General features: G+C 43.9%; 1 long non-coding RNA gene across 1 annotated transcript; it reads left to right on the top strand.

Annotated features, from left to right (window-relative positions):
• Window positions 1-737: 737 nt before the first annotated feature.
• Window positions 738-14495, top strand: LOC129136239 (uncharacterized). Its single transcript, XR_008537650.2, has 2 exons — window positions 738-2261; window positions 4664-14495. It is a non-coding gene; the product is annotated as an uncharacterized LOC129136239 (long non-coding RNA).
• Window positions 14496-18849: the final 4354 nt, after the last annotated feature.

Here is an 18849-nt window from a genome sequence, read left to right as displayed (position 1 = left end):
CCTTTCAGTGCTTTACCTAGTTTTCTTTATCATAGCCAATGTTCCCTACAGGCAGGAGTTCAGTGACAGTGGGGTGTGAAAGCTTTGTATCCTAGCGTGGACATTAATCCTCCTGCCCCACGGGAGCAACAACAGTGAAGGGAAGTGGGCCAGTTTGGGCAACATAGTGACTGCACAAAAATCACAGGGAGTTCACAGAGGATGGAATCTCATCCAGTTAACCTGTTCCTGACCCTGAAAACACACACACACATGCGTGCACACGAGAACACACACGCGCGCACACGAGAACACACACGCGCGCGCACGAGAACACACATGCGCGCGCACACACACGCACACACGTACGCACACCCACGCACGCACACATGTACACGCACACCCACACACGCAGGGGCACATGTGCACACACGCATCACACACACGCACGCACACGCATCACACACTCACGCACACGCACGCACACACTCGCACACATGTGCACACACATGCACATGGACACACACGCACGCGCACACACACGCTACTGACGGCTCGCACAGCTCCAGGGGTGTCTGAAGCCTGTGATCATCAGCACCAGGGACCCAGAGACAAAACCAGCAGCCACAGCCAGGCCTCCAGGCTTCCTGTGGCTCCGCCCAGCACAGCACTGTATCTGATGTGTCGGGCGGAAGCTTCGTTGAAGACAAACATCCATTGTTAATTTCTGAGGCCGTGTCTGTTTGGGAGATGTGAGGTTATGGTCGGTCAGCGATGGCTGTCCACACATAGGCACGCCTCTGGACCCACTGAATCAGACACCCTGGGACCCGGCTCTGCGATCTCCGTCTTCCAAGCCCTGCAGGTGATGCTGGACCACACTTCAGTTGAGAATGAAGGGATGGAAATTATTTTAAATTGAAAACTCCTGAACAGTCAGCAGCCGCAGAAAGAAACTACCTCCACTTAAGCAGCTGCCCCAGGAAGCAGAGCTGCTTTGACCCCTCTGGGGGCATTTCCTGCTTGGAGGAAGACTGAACCCCCCTACACCGAGCAGTGCAGTACAGGCCGGGCATGGTGGCTCACGCCTGTCATCCCAGAGCTTGGGGAGGCTGACGATCATCTGAGGTCACTAGTTCGAGACCAGCCTGGCCAACATGGTGAAACTCCATCTTTACTAAAAATACAAAAATTAGCCGGGTGTGGTGGTGCACTCCTGTAATCCCAGCTACTCAGGAGACTGAGGCAGGAGAATCTCTTGAACCTGGGAGGCAGAAGTTGCAGTGAGCCGAGATCACACCACTGCCCGTCAGCCTGGGCAACAGAGAGAGACTCCATCTCAAAAAAAAAATAAAACAAAACAAAACCAGTTCGGATCAGCTGCCCATTAGCGTCAAGACCGAAAGGACCTTCCACACTCCCCGTGAAGCCCTGAGCCCCTGTTTTTATTGTGTTTGCTGGTATATAAACCCTTTCCTCATTACTGTGTCCTCACGTGTGTGTTCATGAGCACAGCCGATGGACCTGCTCTCCCTCCTGTCCACCTGTCTGCTGTCCGTTCACTTGCAGACCCCAGATATTTCAAGCTATGACAGTAGAGAAAAAAGTCTCCCCAACAATAGAGAAAAAAGTTTCCCCAACAAGAACTGCTGCTGTCAGCCTGCTCCCCTGCACTATGGTTCCCACCAGCACTCCTGTTACAAGTGACAGATGAAAACTCACGCGGAAGACGACCTCAGAGCCAACATTCCTGGAAGGAGGCTGCCCTGGGGGCCGTGCTGGGGGCTTCACGTGGAATATCTCATCTTCCCCACACAATGCCTTTGCAAGATGGAAAACACTCGTCCACCCCAGCTGACCGATGGGGACAGGTTTGGAGAAAGCAGAGCCAAGGCAAGCACTGATGGAAACACGCGGGGAAGAGGGCAAGTGAGCTCGGCGCCGGTGGCGGGGGCACGCAGGGAAGAAGGCGAGTGAGCTCGGTGCTGGGGGGCACGCAGGGCAAACACCGGGCTAATCGGGTGAGGGGGGCGCAGCAGACACGCTGCTGTGGGTAGGATTTTCTTTTGGTCTCAGATCTGATTTTGTGAAATGGGAACATGAGCAGCACCTCAAGTTTCTGTGCTAAGTGAAGCAATTCCTGCAGTGCCTGGCATGTTGGGGGGCTCCACACCTCAGAGTCCTCCTGCTGGCCCTGAGGTCATTTCTCTCCCCTGCTCAGGGGAGCCCGGAGGACCTTCAGTCCAGACCTGACCTGCCCCTCACCTGCTGAGTAAGTTCAGGTAAACGATTTACTAGCTTTCTGTCTGGGCTTCCCCTAACTGTAAAAAAGAAGCATTGGGGGTGTCTGGGTGGAGGCCTATGCATCTCCCATTCTGTTTAGATTTGAGGCCTCAGTCAACAAAGACTTAGTGAGCACCTACTATATGCACGGCACTGTGCGAGGAATTAGGGATCTAACACTGAAGCAGGAAGACATGAGCTCAGTCTTGGTGGGGCTTACAGTTTGTAGGGGAGAAACACAATCATCAGTGAATCACAAAGCCAACATTTGATGACAAACTGTGACAGGTTTGCTCTGGTTGCCATAACAGTCTATCACAGACTGGGTGGCTTAAATCACAGACATTTAGTTTTTCATCGTTTCAGAGTCTGGAAGTCCAAGATCAAGGGACCAGAGGGTTGGTGTCTGGAGACGGCTCTCCTCTTGTGTTGCAAATAGCTGCCTTCTCACCATGCCCTCCCATAGCAGAGAGAGAGAGAAAGGGGGAGGGAGGGAGAGATGGTTGGAGAGAGAAAAAGAGAGGGAGAAGGAGAGAAAGAGAGAGAGGGAGGGAGGGAGAAAGAGAGGGAGAGAGGAGAGGAGAAGAAACGGAGCACACTCTCTGGTATCTTTCCTTTTAAGGAAGCTAATCCTATGGGATTAGGGCCCTGCCCTTGTGACCCAACATAACCTTAATTGCCTCCCTACCCCACATACACCCACTCTGGGGTTTAGCACTTCAGCATGTGAATTTTGGGAGGACACATACATTCAGCCTGTAACAGGTGGTGTGAGGCAAGTTCATTGTTCCGTGTCAGGACCAGTCTAGTTTATCAGGGGCTCAGTAATTCAAACAGCTTTACTATGATTTGAGGAAAATATGAGTGACTGAAAAAGAGAACTTAGGCAAACTGGGTGATTTATTTGCCATCTGTCTATAGTATCAACTGAGGTTAGAAACCCCATACTCTGGTATCTAATAACTCGGTTCTGGGCATCTATACAGACTTTTAATATATCCATGTTTCCAAGCCAAGCAGAATGTAGAGGAGAGGGGTGTGGGAGGTGGTAGGGCTGAAGCTTATGGGCAGAGGAGACGAACAGGGCATTGCCGTTTCACAGTCATTGTGGTGTCTGTGAGTGACAGGTGAGTGGCCCAGTATCAGCGTATGTGACAGATTCGGATCTGAAACAGACAGCCCTAAATTAGATTCCAAGTCCATCTCTCACTGTCTCTGAGACTTTGAGAAGTTTCCCTAACCTAGAAAACCTCTACCTCCGTATTTACAGAATGGGAGAAAGGCCAGTGCCATGAGGTTGCTTTTAGAATTAATTGGAGTAGCACATGCAAGCCCTCGGCTTTGGGGCTGCTCCACCGTGTGGCTCCCAGCGCACTCCGGTCACCTGTCTGCAGCAGGCTCAGGTTCCTGTCCTGAGCCAGTCAGAGTGGCACGCCGGGGTGGACTGTCCCCACAGGGTCTTCAGCCAGCAGCAGCTGGAATGGGCCCCATCAGTGAGACAGAGGACGGAAGGGGAGAGTTGCATTTCCAACCCTGACAGCTAAAGAGCAGAAGACGACAGGGTCCCAGAGACCTGTAAGCACGGACCTGCCAGCTCTTTCATTCCTGGGCTGTGGGCTTTTTTTTTTTTTTTTTGACAAGCTAAGAGAACAATATTGGGCTTCCCCACAAATGACTGATTTTCTCTGAAGGCAAACCCCCCAGATTACATGCACTCAATCATCTGGGAACCGGGCCAGACCCAAACAGAGGTTTTGTCCATAAGATTTCAGGGCAGCTTTTTTACGGTCAGAGTCTTGCAGAGGGGATGAATTGCAGTGGCCACTTAGAAAATTTCCAAATAAAGAAATCCTAATTGTTTCAGGGTCAGTGAGGCCTTCTCTCACCTGAACTGGGATCAGATTAGCAGCAACAACAATGAATGAGTGATGGAGACGGCATCCGGCACCCACAGTACACACAGAATGGTTATGTTTATCTTCCATCTCCTGTGCCAGCTTACTGACATGGGGCACTGCAGTTCCCAGAGCAAGCCTGGTGAGTGGCAGAAGCCCAGAGGCTGCAGACCTGCCTTGTAATTGGGGACATCCCCAGCGCTGCGAGAGTGGTTTTCCTCACACCACCTGGCTCAGCCATCTGGGTTGAAATCCACTGTGCATAATCACCTTTCCAGGCATCTCCCCTGAGATGTGCTCTGACGTGGGCAGGAAGGAAGGCTCACCTGCGAGCATGACACTGCACTCAGAGGCGCATTGCTTCCATCAGTGACCAGACAAACCATTCCCTACATTATTTTTCTGGCCAGGGAGAGCATGAAAAATAATAGCTCATCAGATTTTAAGTGTGCAGGGACCTGACGTGACATTGCTCAGAACTGTCACATTTGTCCCTTCCCATACAGGACTTGTCCCCTGATGAGCACATGGGACAATCATCCAAGTAGAATGAAACCAGCTGGGAGAAGCCACCACACATCCCCTTCAGAAACAGCAACTCTCCCACGCCTGACTGACTTCCTGGTGCCTGGAACTCCTCTGAGTGGAGCAACTCTATTGACTGAGATTATCTCCATAAAGTCCAGGTGAAGGTGAAAATAACAATCTCACCATTTACTGATTGTCAATTTCCTATCCAATAAGAAAAGAATAAGACTTCAGGGAGGCAGGGCAGGCAACAGGCATGTCTGAGTCCATTTCTCAGCTGAAATCTACAAGAAACTGAGGACCTCAATCCCCCAACCCTGGAGCAATGCAGTCCTGCCGGTATGCTTGTAGGGGTGCTCAGAAGCAGACCCTTCCCCACCTGAGCCTTCAGATGAGTCCTCATCCCTGGCCAGTACCTGAGTGTGGACTTGTGAGTGAGCCAAGCCAGCCACGCCACACAAAGATTCCTGACCCACAAAAACTGTGAGATGATAAATGTGCATTGATTCAAGCTGCTAAGTTTGGGGGCAACTTGTTACACAGCAGGAGATAACTACTACACCACCACCATGATCTGTTTTTTGGCCTTTGAACGTATCTCATTTATTCTTTTTTTAAATTCTGTTTTCCTCTCCAAGATTGCCACCCAGTGTCTGTCCAATTCCTCACCCACAAGTCAGTTTCCACTTTCCCTCTGAGCCCTTCTGATTTTTTCCACTCATGATGGTTTTTCTCTTCCACAAGACACAGAATTTATTGTCTCAGCTGTGCCATTCCAAGATCAGGGTTTCTTTAAGCATTCCCCCCGGCCTTGGAATAGCACAGCTCAAAACAAGGTACAAATGGGATTTACTTTTTTTTTTTCTGTGCTCTTTATGACTGTATTACATCCCCTTTCACTCTTTTTTCTTTCATTTTTGAAAATATAATAATGTTATCAACTAAAGTCACCATGTTGTAAAATAATATCTTGAATTTATTTCTCTTGTCCAACTGAAATTTTGTATCCTTTGATCAACATTTCCCCAACCTCCAACTCCCCCATTGCCCAGCCCTTAGTAACCACTATTCTTCTCTCTGCTTCAGTGAGTTCAGCTTTTGAAAATTTTCCACAGATGAGTGAGGTCATGTGGTATTTGTCTTTCTGTGCCTGGCTTATTTCAGTTAATATAATGTCTTCCAGGTTCATCCATGTTGTTGCAAACGACAGGATTTTCCTCTTTTTTAAAGCTGAATAGTATTCTGTTGTGCATATGTACCCCATTGTCTTTATTTGTTGATGCCTTGTTGGACACTTAGGTTGAGTCCATATCTTGGCTATTGTGGAGAATGCTGTAGTAAACATGAGACTGCAGAGATGTCTTTTAATATACTGATTTCAAAGCCTTTAGATATAAACCAAGAAGTGGAATGAATTGATCCAGGTGGGACTGAATACCAGACAGACAAGTCATCAACACTAGTAGGATTTACATTTCTTTAGAAGCAAAGCTGGAGAAGATTGGAGGTTAGGCACTGGATCAGCACTGGTTGTCCAAATAAAGTAAGCATGAGAGTCGGGTGAAAGGAAGGAGTAGCCACTGGGAAGGGTCCATGAGAGGGAAGCAAGTGTGAGTGAGTGCTATAGACTGCTGGGGGTGGGGTGGGGGTGGTGCTGACACCTGTGATGTGTGTGTGTGTGTGTGTGTGTGTGTGTGTATGTGTAACTTTCCCTCTAAATCTCTAAGTTACCCAACGGCTCCCCAAGAACCTGGTAACCTAGTGGAATACAATGCTTTGAAATCCACTCAGTAAATATTCATTGAACCAGTGTATGAAACTAGAATCCCTGTTCATCCCTTTCTTTCTTTCTTTGCAATCTTTAAAAGCAAAAAGACATATATTATTAACAGTTCATTTATAGAGTCAATTCTATTTCTAAAGAGATAGAGCATATTTTAAATGTGTTACTTTTTTAATGTTTATTTCTATGCCTATTTAGGCTTAGTTTATATTCAATTTAACAGGGAAAAACATAATGAATTCAATAGCAATGCAAAGGTAATATAAATAGTCTAATAACAAGATATGATTTTCATTTGGCCCATATTAAAACTGGATTTAGAGGAACCATGCAAATTCACACTTAATAACAAATATATTTATATGCGTCTATTAATTTCCCATTCGGAAACACAAAAGCTTTCTAGATAAGGTATTTTACTGTCTGATATAAGGCATAGTTCTAATTATATAAAGGTTTAGGAAAATCAGGCCTAGTCAAGTTATATCTACATATTCATATGACTTTAACTAACTTAATTGAGTATAATAGACTAGAATTGTGTAAAAATTAATATTTGGAGTTTTTGTGTTGTTACTGTAATTTTAAAAATGCCAGGCAACTGGTTTGACTAAAAGTTCTCACTGCTTTGGTTATAGCCAAACTATAGGGGGGAAATGTTCATTTTAACTGTTAGTTGTTACAGGCTAATGGTTCATCATGTCCTTAATAGAAATCAGACCCAGATGTTTTAGATAAAAGCATACCATTTATTCAGACTATATCCACATTAGAAGAAGAGAAATAGCAATTTAGTAATAGTCAGAATTATTTTACCAATGCAGGCAATCAGTTTGGAGCATTTGCTACCACCAGAATCCTTAGGAGATCAAATCATCATTTCTGCGATCAATGCAACGATGTTTGATCATCTTTAACGTCTACTATACTCTCTGCTTGCAATTCTTTTCCAAATTAATTAATTTAGCCAAAAATCTCAGGAAAACAATTTAGCCTGAATGTAATCCTCTGTTTCCCCATAATGAAAAAGATAAATAGTCTAAAACGGAAAAAATAAACACACAGCAAAACACGTGCTCTTATACGTGGAAAGTTAAGCTAAGAATGTTTGGGGGAAATTGGCCGACCTTAAGTCTTGAATTTTCTGGGACCTTCCCTCTATTCTTCTCACTTTCAGCTAGCATCTTCCATGCCGTGGTATACAGCATGATAGGGTTTGAACTACACATGTTGCTCCTCTTACTATAAATGCCTAATCCTTAGCTGAAACTATTTGTCACAATAATATCCTGTAGTGAAGACTTTTACAAGATAATTACATGGTGAGTAAACAAGGCAGTGTTGTCTTTTATCTGTTCTAAATGGGATGTCTTCTAATTTTATCACCGGCCTTTTGTTCATATATTATTGGGCAGGGTAAATAAGAATCACTGAACAGCCTTTCTAAATCATTTGTTATTATCCATGCTACTATTTCTATAAACTAATGAGCAATATTTAGTGCTTACGATCTTCCCACTTTATAAACATCAGCTTTCATTGTTTCTGCATTAGGTGGAGGAAATATTGAGCCCAGCTTTCCCTTTGAATGCTTACAAGGTTGCTTGTAAAATATTCTTCTGATGACACAGACTGGAGAGAACTGTGTCTTTAACCTATTGCTTTTAACCCAGGGATGCTCACTGCTAGCTGAGGGTGGCCCAAAATGGAGGCCACAAATGAACCTCTTCTCTACTCTTCTTTCCTTTTATCCTCTCCTTTCCTTTCTCCTTTCCCTTCCCTCCCCTCCTCCCCTACCCTCTCCTTTTTCTTTCCTTTTCTTTCCTTTTTTTAAATTTTTTATTTTTCTTTCTTTCCTTCCTTCCTTCCTTCCTTCCTTCCTTCCTTCCTTCCTTCTTTCCTCCCTTCTAACATTTGTGGACACATTACCATGAACACAGTGGACACTGTTGTTAATTCCATCTTAAAAATGAGGAAAATGAGGTTTTAAGAAGTTAGGCAACTCATCTGATGTTACACATCTGAGAGGTAAGAAAGCTGTACTGAAACCAGGATCACCTGACCCTGCGATACAGCCTGTCACTCATTCACTTCATGTCTCTCAGAGATCTCTTCACGTGCCAGTCTCACTGCTCGGAGGAGCACAGAAGTCTCACTGGAGAATATCTGGGTAGTACCAGATAGGGAACCTGTCCTCAGAAAGCCACCTTTCTCGCCCAGATACCCCTTCGGCTACTTGATAGATCACCTGTCACGCCCATCACCTGTGCCGGTGGTCAGCGTCTCCCCACACTTGCAGCTGCTCTCAGTGACCAGGGCAAAGTCTGACTTTGAAAGCTCATTTCAGGTGCTATGCACGTGACAGTGTACCAGCAATGTCTGCTTGTTCCTTCTCCCATTCCTTCAGGGGTGGTCAACCAATTCTGAGAAGGAAGCCCTGCCCCCATTCCTCCATCCCCACATCCCCGTCGTCCTCGGCTCCCAGCTCTGCCCTTCCATTTGTGGCATGCCGGTGGGTCGAGCATTGTCTGCCTTCTGGGGAACACAAACCCTTCTGAGTTGTTGGCAAGTTTCTGATGGGGTCAGCTCTGGTTCTCATGGGCCATTAAAGTTGGATTGTTGAGGGCTAGAAAGGAAGATAAAAGTGCATGTCCTGAGTGGAGGTATGAAGGGTGAATGGGGACCAGACCCTGAATGGATGTCCTGAGCAAGCGAGGGGTCTACCAGATGGAAGCCCAGAGGTCCGAGCTGATGTGGAGGACGATGGACAGGGAGGGGCAGTGCCCACTGCTTGTGCAATGGTAAGAAAATGTACAGAGGGAAGGACAAACCCCAGGAGCTTTGCTCAAATACCCAGCTGCCCTGGGACTCCCAGACACGCAGGCCCAGCCTACAGTCAGGCACCCAGCCAGGTAAAGCGCCCATCCCTGGAAGGGGGTTTTTGCCCCATTGCTACTGGAGTTCATCATTGGTGGTTTATTATGATGGAGCTTGGACAAACTACAAATGGGCACTGGGTGTATCTAATGCTGTATGTGAATACCATTCATTTTTTAAAAGTATATAATTCAAATAAACATTCTTTAATAAAAATGAAAAAAAGAAATACTGTTAAAAGCACCAAAATTGTGTGTTATACTATTGCATGTACAATGAGATAAAGGTGATAGCCCTACCTGGTGTACAAATACTTAACTCTAAAGTCCTGAGTGTAAAAAACAAGAAATACAAAGCCATACAATAACTACAATGCAGAAAAGTTGCACTAAAGAGCAAAAGGCAACAGTGAAGACGTTTGGAGATTTTATAGCATTTCTGTAAGTACTGCAAATCCCCACACTGGCTGCCAGGACCCCTGGCCGGATGGTGATCATGGTGCTGGGGTGTTGGTTAGATTGCACCTCCAGGGTAGCAGAGGGTGTTTGCTAATTATTGGAGTGGAGATGGTTACCAAGCCGCCTGTCTCTGAAAATCTTGCAGAGATATTTTCTTTGTACCACAAGGCTAAAATTAAGCAGTGCGATGTTTTGTGATATAAAAGTATGGGTTTCTCGGCCAAAGAGTTTCCCAAAACTGTCACTGCCAGACTTTCCCAGGGACCAGCACTCCAGAGGGTTAAAACAGTTTCCCATCAGCGACTGTCTTTCAAGAGGTCAGCCGTGTGTGTGTGTGTGTGTGTGTATGTGTGTGTGGTTGTGTGTGTTTGTACACAGATGTGTGTGTCACAGGAGAATTTTTTTCTAAACAAGTGATTTGCAGTTCCTATTCCCCTTGAGAAACTTGGCTTCCTAGCAAATTGCAATATGAAAAGCTGACTAGAATTTCTCTAAGATAAGTTTAGCTCATTAAATGATTATCTTGTTGTAACTAAAACCCAGACACTGTGTTAAATATTGCAGATTTATGTAGAGAAAGACAGGATACCCGCCATGAACTGAGGGTTTATGTTCCTTCATAATGCCTGTGTTGAAACCCTCATTTCCAGTGCGATGGTATTTGGAGATGGGGTCTTTTGGCGGTGATTTTTTTATGAGGGTGAAGCTCTTATGAATGGGGTGAGTGTTCTTTCCTTCTCTCTCTGTGCTCTCTGACATCATGTGAGGTCACAGCAGGAAGACGACCGTCTGCAAATCAAGACTCCAGTCCTCCCTGATGCCGAAACTGCAGCTGGCACCTTAATCTTGGACTTCCAGCCCGCAGAACTGTGAGAAATCAGCATCTGCTGTTTAAGCCGCCAGTCTGTGAGATTTTGCTATGGCTGCTTGAGCAGACTAAGATAATACCTGCTATCAGTTCCGAGTAGGAGGTGCCTTCCCACTCTCAAAATATACACTTCATGTACATTTAGTGAAAATTCCTCTATCTCAATGTCCATTGGCACCTGCAGGTCCCCTTAGGAATGATTTGAACCATGCCCCTCATCCCCCACCCACCCCAGACTCTGCATCCACACAGACACTTCCAAATGACAGCAGGGGCTGCGTGCAGAAGCAGGAGGCTGGCTTCTTCCTCTTGTTGTTGATATACTTCAGGTAAGAGTTCTTGTCAATACTTTGGCTAAAAGCTTTGTCATTTATCCAAAGATTTGTGTCAACTATTCCTTCACACATTTCTTCCTTTATTTATGCATTGATTCAACAAATTCTGAGGGTTCTCTGTGTCCTGAACACACGCTTGAGGTACAGGATCTATCTTAATTGTACTCCCCATATACCATTTGAGAAGACTGAAGTTCAGAGAGGTCATGAAACTCACCTCATGCCCAATAGTCAATCCTGGAGGAGTCAGGGCTTGAACTCAAGTGATTCTGATGCCAAGGTCTATATCCCTACCAGAATAACGACTTCCACAATATCTCAACCTGGCAAGCATAAGTACCTTATGATTACCCACCAGACATTATTTGCTATTTTAAAGAACATTTTATGATAGAATATTTTAAACATACATATATTAGAGGAAACAATTTAGTAAATTTTCATGCACTCGTAACCCATCTTCACCAATTTCCAATATTTTTCTTTCTTCTTTCATCAATCTCTATCAACCTCCACATTTTTTAAGCTTCAAAACTTTAAAGCAAATCTCAATGTGTCACTTTTTGCACAAATGTTTTATTATATTCCAGACGATGTTTTTATATTTAACCGCAATTCCATTATCACTCTCAAGAAAATTGGCAACAATTTCTTAATAATATCAAATGCCCAGTCTGTGTTCAATTTTCACTGATTGTATCAAAATAAATGTCTTTTCCCCATTGGTTTGTTTATATCAAAATCCCAACGTGGGCCACATTGCATTTGTTGATTTCTTACCTTTCCTATCATCTACAACAGCTTCCATTCCTTAGCTCCACCTTTTTTTTGTTTTGTTTTGTTTGTTTGCTGGGTCTTTGGAAGAAATGAAGAAACTGAGTCATGTGTCATGTGGAATCTCCCACATTCTGGATTTGGCTGTATCCCCGTGGCTCCCTGTCTATGACGTGGTTGAAGTGTGAGCCTGATATCTAGGCACATACAGAGGCTCCTCCCCATGGAGAGCTCTGCTACTCTGCTAGGCATTCCTGTTCCTTTTCTCTTTCTTTCTTTCTTTTTTTTTTTTTTTGAGACGGAGTTTCGCTGCTGTCACCCAGGCTGGAGTACAATGGCACGATCTTGGCTCACTGCAACCTCTGCCTCGCAGGTTCAAGCAATTCTCCTGCCTCAGCCTCCCGAGTAGCTGGGATTACAGACATGTGCCACCATGCCCCATGCCAGCTACTTTGGTATTTTTAGTAGAGACGGTGTTTCTCCCTGTTGGTCAGGCTGTTCTCAAGCTCCTGACCTTGTGATACGCCTGCCTCGGCCTCCCAAAGTGCTGGGATTACAGGCGTAAGCCACTGCACCCGGCCAGCATTCCAGTTTCTAAAAACCATGACACACAATGGATTCCATCTCTGTTCTAGCCTGGGCATGCTGTCTTTACCTTGTGAAGATAAACCCTGTTTCTTATTGTACTTTCACTGGGGCAGTAGATACGTAAATATCACACATTTTCAGTCTTTTAAGCCTAAACAAATAAGTGCAAATAAAATCACAGTGTTTTTATTTTAAATTCCAGCTTCCATGGTTGGGCTGGAGGATGGAGTAGGTGACAGAGCAATGCAGGATCTCCCTGGAATCAGATGTGAGCCTCTTTTTCTTACGCAGCTTTCCCCTTGGAGATCTTTTCATTTCTTATGCATTCTGCTCCCACCTCCATGGTTGGTTTCTATTTCAGACCTGAATCCACATGAGATCACATCTTTCTTCTTGACTGTTCTATCACAACTTACACCTAATGTGACTACAATCAAGCTCAAGACAATTCTCCCCAAACCAGGTCTCACCCTAAAACTCCCCTTGCTTATCAGTGGCACCATGTTCAAAAGGCTTACAACCTTGAACTACTGTTTTTTTTCTTTTGTTTCCACATCCACTCCCTTACCATTGTTCAAGCCAGCATTTCTTTGTACATTCAGGAAATGCGTGTGCCATGAATGAAGCAAAGACCGATCCAAGAACAGAAGAGGCATGTAGTCTTGTCTTCCTATGCCTTCTGAGGATGCCTTGACCAAGGGAAGCTCATGGAGATGAGCAAGAACCAGAAAGTCCTGAGGCTGTTGATGAACAATCAAATCCAAATGCGTCCCTCCCTTTCAGAATTGCCGGCTACCTGCTTACTTCAAGACTTAACATCAAATGATCAAAAATTATTTTCAGAAACCAAATTGTTTCCAAGACATAGGCTTTCTAGCATTGAAAAGGATCAGAAGAATATACTAAGTCCTAAAAGCAGTTTCAAAAACAGCTCTACAGGATTTTGGCTGATTCCTTAGAATAAGCGGATGGCTTGCCAATAGACGATTGTAAATAGCTCTACTCTGACCTAGTGGTTTGTGATTCAAGATTTGGGGCATTTATTACTGAACAAAAATCATTGTTTCTCCAATCCAGAATAGAATGTGGTTGATATGAATGTTAGACTGTTCTACATAGAGAAATTGTTACCTGGGAAACCACTCGTATTCAAAGACAACCTGACTTTTGTGCATGTTTTTTGAATGTCGATATTACACCTTTGAGTGGTTTGACCTCAACTATTTGTTTTTGTTTTTAAGACAAAGTTGGATACCTTTAGGTAAAAGTATACAGTTGTGTAACTATCACCACAATCAAGATAGGGAACAGTTTCATTGACCAAAGAGTTACCTGTGTGACTTTGCAATTGATCCTCTCCTCCAATCCCTAGCTCCAGGCCAATGCTGGTCTGCTCTCTGACATGATGGTTTTGCTTTTTATAGAATTTCATAAGAATGAAATAATATGGCATGTGCCTTTTTTGTGTTTGAATTCCTTAACTTAGCATAATGTCTTTGACATCCATCCATGTTGTGACATGTGTTACTATTTTGTTCCTTTCTATTACTGGGTAGTATTCCATTGTGTGGATACTCCATGGTATTTATGCATTCACCAAAGCCAATGAGCATCTGGGTTGCTTCCAGTATTTGGCTATTAAGAATAATGCTGCTATAAACATGTGTGTACATGTTTGCAAAGACATGCTTCTATTTCTCTTTGAGAAATAGGAGGAGTGAGTTTGTTGGGTCATACAGTAAGTATATGCTAAACCTTCTAAGATTCTGACTAGTTTTTAGAGTAGATGCACCATTTTTCATTTCCACCAGCAATAAATGAAAGTTCCATTCACTCTGCGTCTTCACCAACACTTAGTATTGTCAGCCTTTTTACATTTAGCCATTTTAGTGGGCACAACAATGTTGCATTTTGGTTTCATTTGCATTTTCTGAAAGCTAGTGATGTTAAGCATCTTTCCTCTATGTGCTTGCCATTCATATATCTTCTTTGGTGAAGTGTCTACAAATCTTTGAGCACTTTTGACCATTGAGGTCTCTTTTCTCCTTATTACTAAGACATGTGCGTGTGTGTCTGTGTGTGTGTTCATATTTCCTTTTATATTCTGAATACAAGCCCTTTGTTGAATATATGTTCTCCAAAATTTTGTCTCAGTCTGTGGATTGCCTTTTTGTTGCCTTATCTATATTTTTCAAAGGGCAAAAGCTTTTCACCAACCTTTCCTGGAGTATCCTACAAGGAGCACAATGTTCCTGTAGGATGCCCCACACATACTCGGGCCCTCGCTACCAGCCTTCCTGACCTCCAGCAACCTCATCTCAGCCTCCCCATGGAAGCTTCATACAAAGAGCTTGAGTTAACAGAATGGCCCCACCACATACCAGGGCCCTCACTACCAGCCGTCCTAACCTCCACCTACCCCACCTCAGCCTCCCCATGGAAGTCTCATACAGACAGCTTGGAGCTTGAGTTCACTAAATGGGAAGGGATCAGTACCCGGAGCTGACAATTACGGTCAAAGTGTCTCAAACTTAGGGATATCAAAGAAAGGCCTAACTATGTGTGGTCTTATTTCAAATCATCTTGTATGGTCACATCTAAACAAGGTTAGGAACAGTGGTAAAATCAACTGCGGCCTTTGCTTTGATTTAAAAACATTCTTATCTATTGGGGGAAGATTTACCAGGAAGTTACGGAATCTTGAGCTTCAGGAATCTAGAGTTCCACGGACGGGTCCCTCCCAAGTCCTGGGGAGGGCCTTGCAATGTGTTTATGTTCATTCTAAGCAAATATAAATGTGTCTTCCTTATTCACATGTGTAATTTCGTATTCTTATTTTAGCAAACACCCCTGCCTCAAAAGATATATTTCAAGCTCTACAAAGAACTCAGGGACAAGCCAGCTAGAGTTATTTGAATGATTTAAGAGTATAGCTGCAAAGACAATGAATGTCCTCTAAATTATGAGAGAGACTGTGTGATGTGTGCAGGTGTGTGTATTCAGGCCTTGTATGCATAAGTGTGTAAGGGACTATATGTGAATATGTGTGTCAGGGGTGTGCTGTGTGCTGGCATAGAGTCTAGAAGAGGAAGAATAACCATAAGGTTGGTAAAATATCTCAGAAAATATTCTCTAACTTATTTGTCTCTGTTTTCTCTGCTTTATTTAAAAGGACAGTTTTAACAAAAACTATGTTTTTTTAATTTTTAGTTTTTATTTTTATTTCTATAGAACTTTGGGGGAACAGGTGGTATTTGTTTACATGAATAAGTTATTTAGTGGTGATTTGTGAGATTTGGGCTCACCCAACACCGAAGAGTGTCCACTATACCCAGTGGGTAGTCTTTGATCCCTCACCCCCTCCCACCCTCTCTCCCAAGTCTCCAAAGTCCATTTTATCCTACTCATGTCTTTGTGTCCTCATAGCTTAGCTCCCACTTATGTGTGAGAATATATGCCACAACCTGGATGGAATTGGAGGCCATTATTCTAAGGGAAGTAATGTGGGAATGGAAAACTATATTGTTTTTAAAACCCCGAGTTCCAAGAACAGATAATTGGCACAGAGGTCTGAATCAAGACAAGCTGACAACACATCTCAGAGATCAGCAGAGCACAGTCATAGATGGGGTCCTTGTTCAGGTATCCTCAGTTCTTCCACCTAGGAATTAGATTTCTTTACAGCCTCTCACATCATACCTTCATTTCCAAACAAGTGCACACGACTCTGGGATCGAGCTCCCATCTGTCTCAAGGACTCTCTAGAATCTTGGGTAGACCACTCGGGAATTTTGTCTATAAGTGAAAGTGAATCCTAGGTCGCAGTGAAGGTCTTTTGTAGCTGTAATGCCCCATTAAAAATAACACCATTACTCTTTACATGTGCTTAAGATCAAAGGTGAAGTAAGTTTTTATTTGTTCAGTGTAGTCTTCCAATCTTTTTCTATAACTTTTCTGGGTTGTTTTTGTGGCCTGTCATTTGTGGACAGCATAGCAACCTCGAACCTACCTCTCTCTGGCCCCTGAGGGAAATGTAACTGACAAAAGTCCCAGCCGCTGTGCCCCAAGACCCATCTCCATGTCCATGCTCAGGCCATGTTTCCCCCGGCCAAGGATGAAGCACGCAGGTGAGCTAAGGCAGGTCCATCCCGAAGACATAGACGTCTCTGCTGGTAGCTTTGGATGGGGGAATCCTCACCATCTTCCCAAATTCTCTCAGGAAACTGGAGTCTCAGGTGTCTCCGCCACCTCCTTCTCTCCCTCCCTCACCTGATATCATTCCACTCACTTCCCCCTCAGCAACCACTAATCTACTTTCTGTTTTTGTAGATTTGTCTCTTTTAGATATTTCATATAAGCAGGATTTATATAACATCTGGGCTTGTGTGTCTGGCTTCTTTTGCAAAGCATCACATTTTTAAAGTTCATCTATGTTATAGCATGTATCAATATTTCATTCCTCTTTACTGACAAATAATATTATATTATATTAATGTGCCACATTTTATGTACTCATTCATGAGTTGATGGACATTTGGGTTGTTTCTGCTTTGGGCTATTATAAATAATGCACACAAAAAACTTGTGTGCAAGTTTTTCTGTGGACATATGTTCTCATTTCTGTTGGGTAGACACCTCAGAGCAGAATTGCTGAATCATAGCTACATGCTATGATTGACATTTTCAGAAAATGAAAACTGTTTTCTAAAGCAACTGCACTATTTTATATTCTACCAGAAGTGCATGAGTACTCTAATTTTTCCATGTCCTTAAGTGTGCACTATGCAAACTTGATTTAATAACATCTAAACTTAATCAGTCTGACTACATTTCTAGAAAACAACACAAGAAACTTAAAATAGATCACCTCAAGTAGATTATTCCCACCTTTCTCATGTGTTCTGGGTGGGTCAGAACCCCCCAAATCAGAACTTACTCTTATTTGCCATAGTCAAAATGTGTTTCAATTTTACTCACATATTTACTAGTTGCTTCGATTGTCACTTTTTTTCCTTTTCATTTTTATCTTTTTTCTAGAGTCACATTTTTTTTCCCTTGGTGATGCTTTCAGCAATGCTCTGTGAGCAGTAACATCTCGGTTTCCTTCTGTCCTTTTTATCCTCCCTCCCTCCCTCCCTCCCTCCCTCCCTCCTTCCCTCCCTCCTTCCCTCGTTCTTTCCTTCCTTCTTCTTCCTCCCTCACTCCCTCCTTCCTTCTCTCCCTCCTTCCTTCCTTTTCTTCCTTCCTTTTTTTCTTTCCTTCCTTCTTCCTCTTCCCTCCCTCTCTTCCCTCCCTCCTTCCCTCCCTCCCTCCTTCCTTCCTTTCTTCCTTCCTTCTTTCCTTTCTTTCTTTCTTCCTTCTTTTCTTTTATTTTCCTCTTCTTGACCTAAAATATTTTCATCTTACCCTTTTATTAGTCCATTTTGTGCTGCTATAACAAAATATCACAGACTGGGCAATTTATTATAAACAGATATTTAGATCTCATGGTTCTGGAGGCTGGGAAGTCTAAGATGGGGTTACTGGCATCTTGGGGGGCCTCTTTGCCACATCATAACATGGTGATAGGCATCACATAGGTGAGACAGAGCAAGAGATGGCCGAGTTCATTCTTTGATAAGGACCCCACTCCCATGCTAATGGCATTAATTAAATTAATTAATTCATGAAGGCACAGCCCTCATGACCTAGTCACCTCTTAAAGGTCCCACCACATAACATTGTTGCATCAGTGATTACGTTTCTAACACATACTTTTGGGGGGACATATTCAAACCCCAGCAACAATAACATAAGGAAATACAGAATTCCAAGTTGACAGCTATTTCTTTTTCTGTTTTGTCCTCTGTCTTCTCCTCCAGGATTCCATCTCCATTTTGGTAGACATGTTGTCTATGTTTCCTAAGACTCTTGCATATCTTTTAAATGTTCATCGTCTCTTCTCTCACAGGTATTTTAAACCTCAGATTGGGAAGAATTCTTTGAAAACAAGGAAAGCCCCGGTCTCTCGCCCAGGCAGCTCTCCAGTCTTAAGCCATTCTTCACAGTTCTCTTGACACGCAGCTTTTCTCATCTATTAACCTCCTGTGCTTATTTGCTTTTTGTTGTTGTTGTTGTTGGAGACAGAGTCTCTCTCTGTCACCCAGGCTGAAGTGCACTGGCCCAATCTTGGCTCACTGCAACCTCAGCCTCCCTGGTTCAAGCAATTCTCCTGCCTCAGCCTCCTGAGTAGCTGGGATTACAGGCACCCACCACAACGCCCAGCTAAATTTTTTTTTGTATTTTAGTAGAGACAGGGTTTCACCGTGTTGCCCAGGCTGGTCTCAAACTCCCAAGCTCAGGCAATCTGCCCACCTCGGCCTCCCAAAGTGCTGGGATTACAGCCATGAGCCACCGTGCCTGGCCACTTATTTGCTTTTTGAAGCTGATTTCAAGTCGTCCCATCCCACAGGCTCCTGGACCCAGGATACTGTGGATACTA

This window comes from Pan troglodytes, chromosome 8 (genome assembly GCF_028858775.2).
Source record: "Pan troglodytes isolate AG18354 chromosome 8, NHGRI_mPanTro3-v2.0_pri, whole genome shotgun sequence".
NCBI classification, from domain to species: Eukaryota; Metazoa; Chordata; class Mammalia; order Primates; family Hominidae; genus Pan; species Pan troglodytes.
Note: the sequence above shows the minus strand (reverse complement) of the source record. Positions and strands in the feature narration are given on the sequence as shown.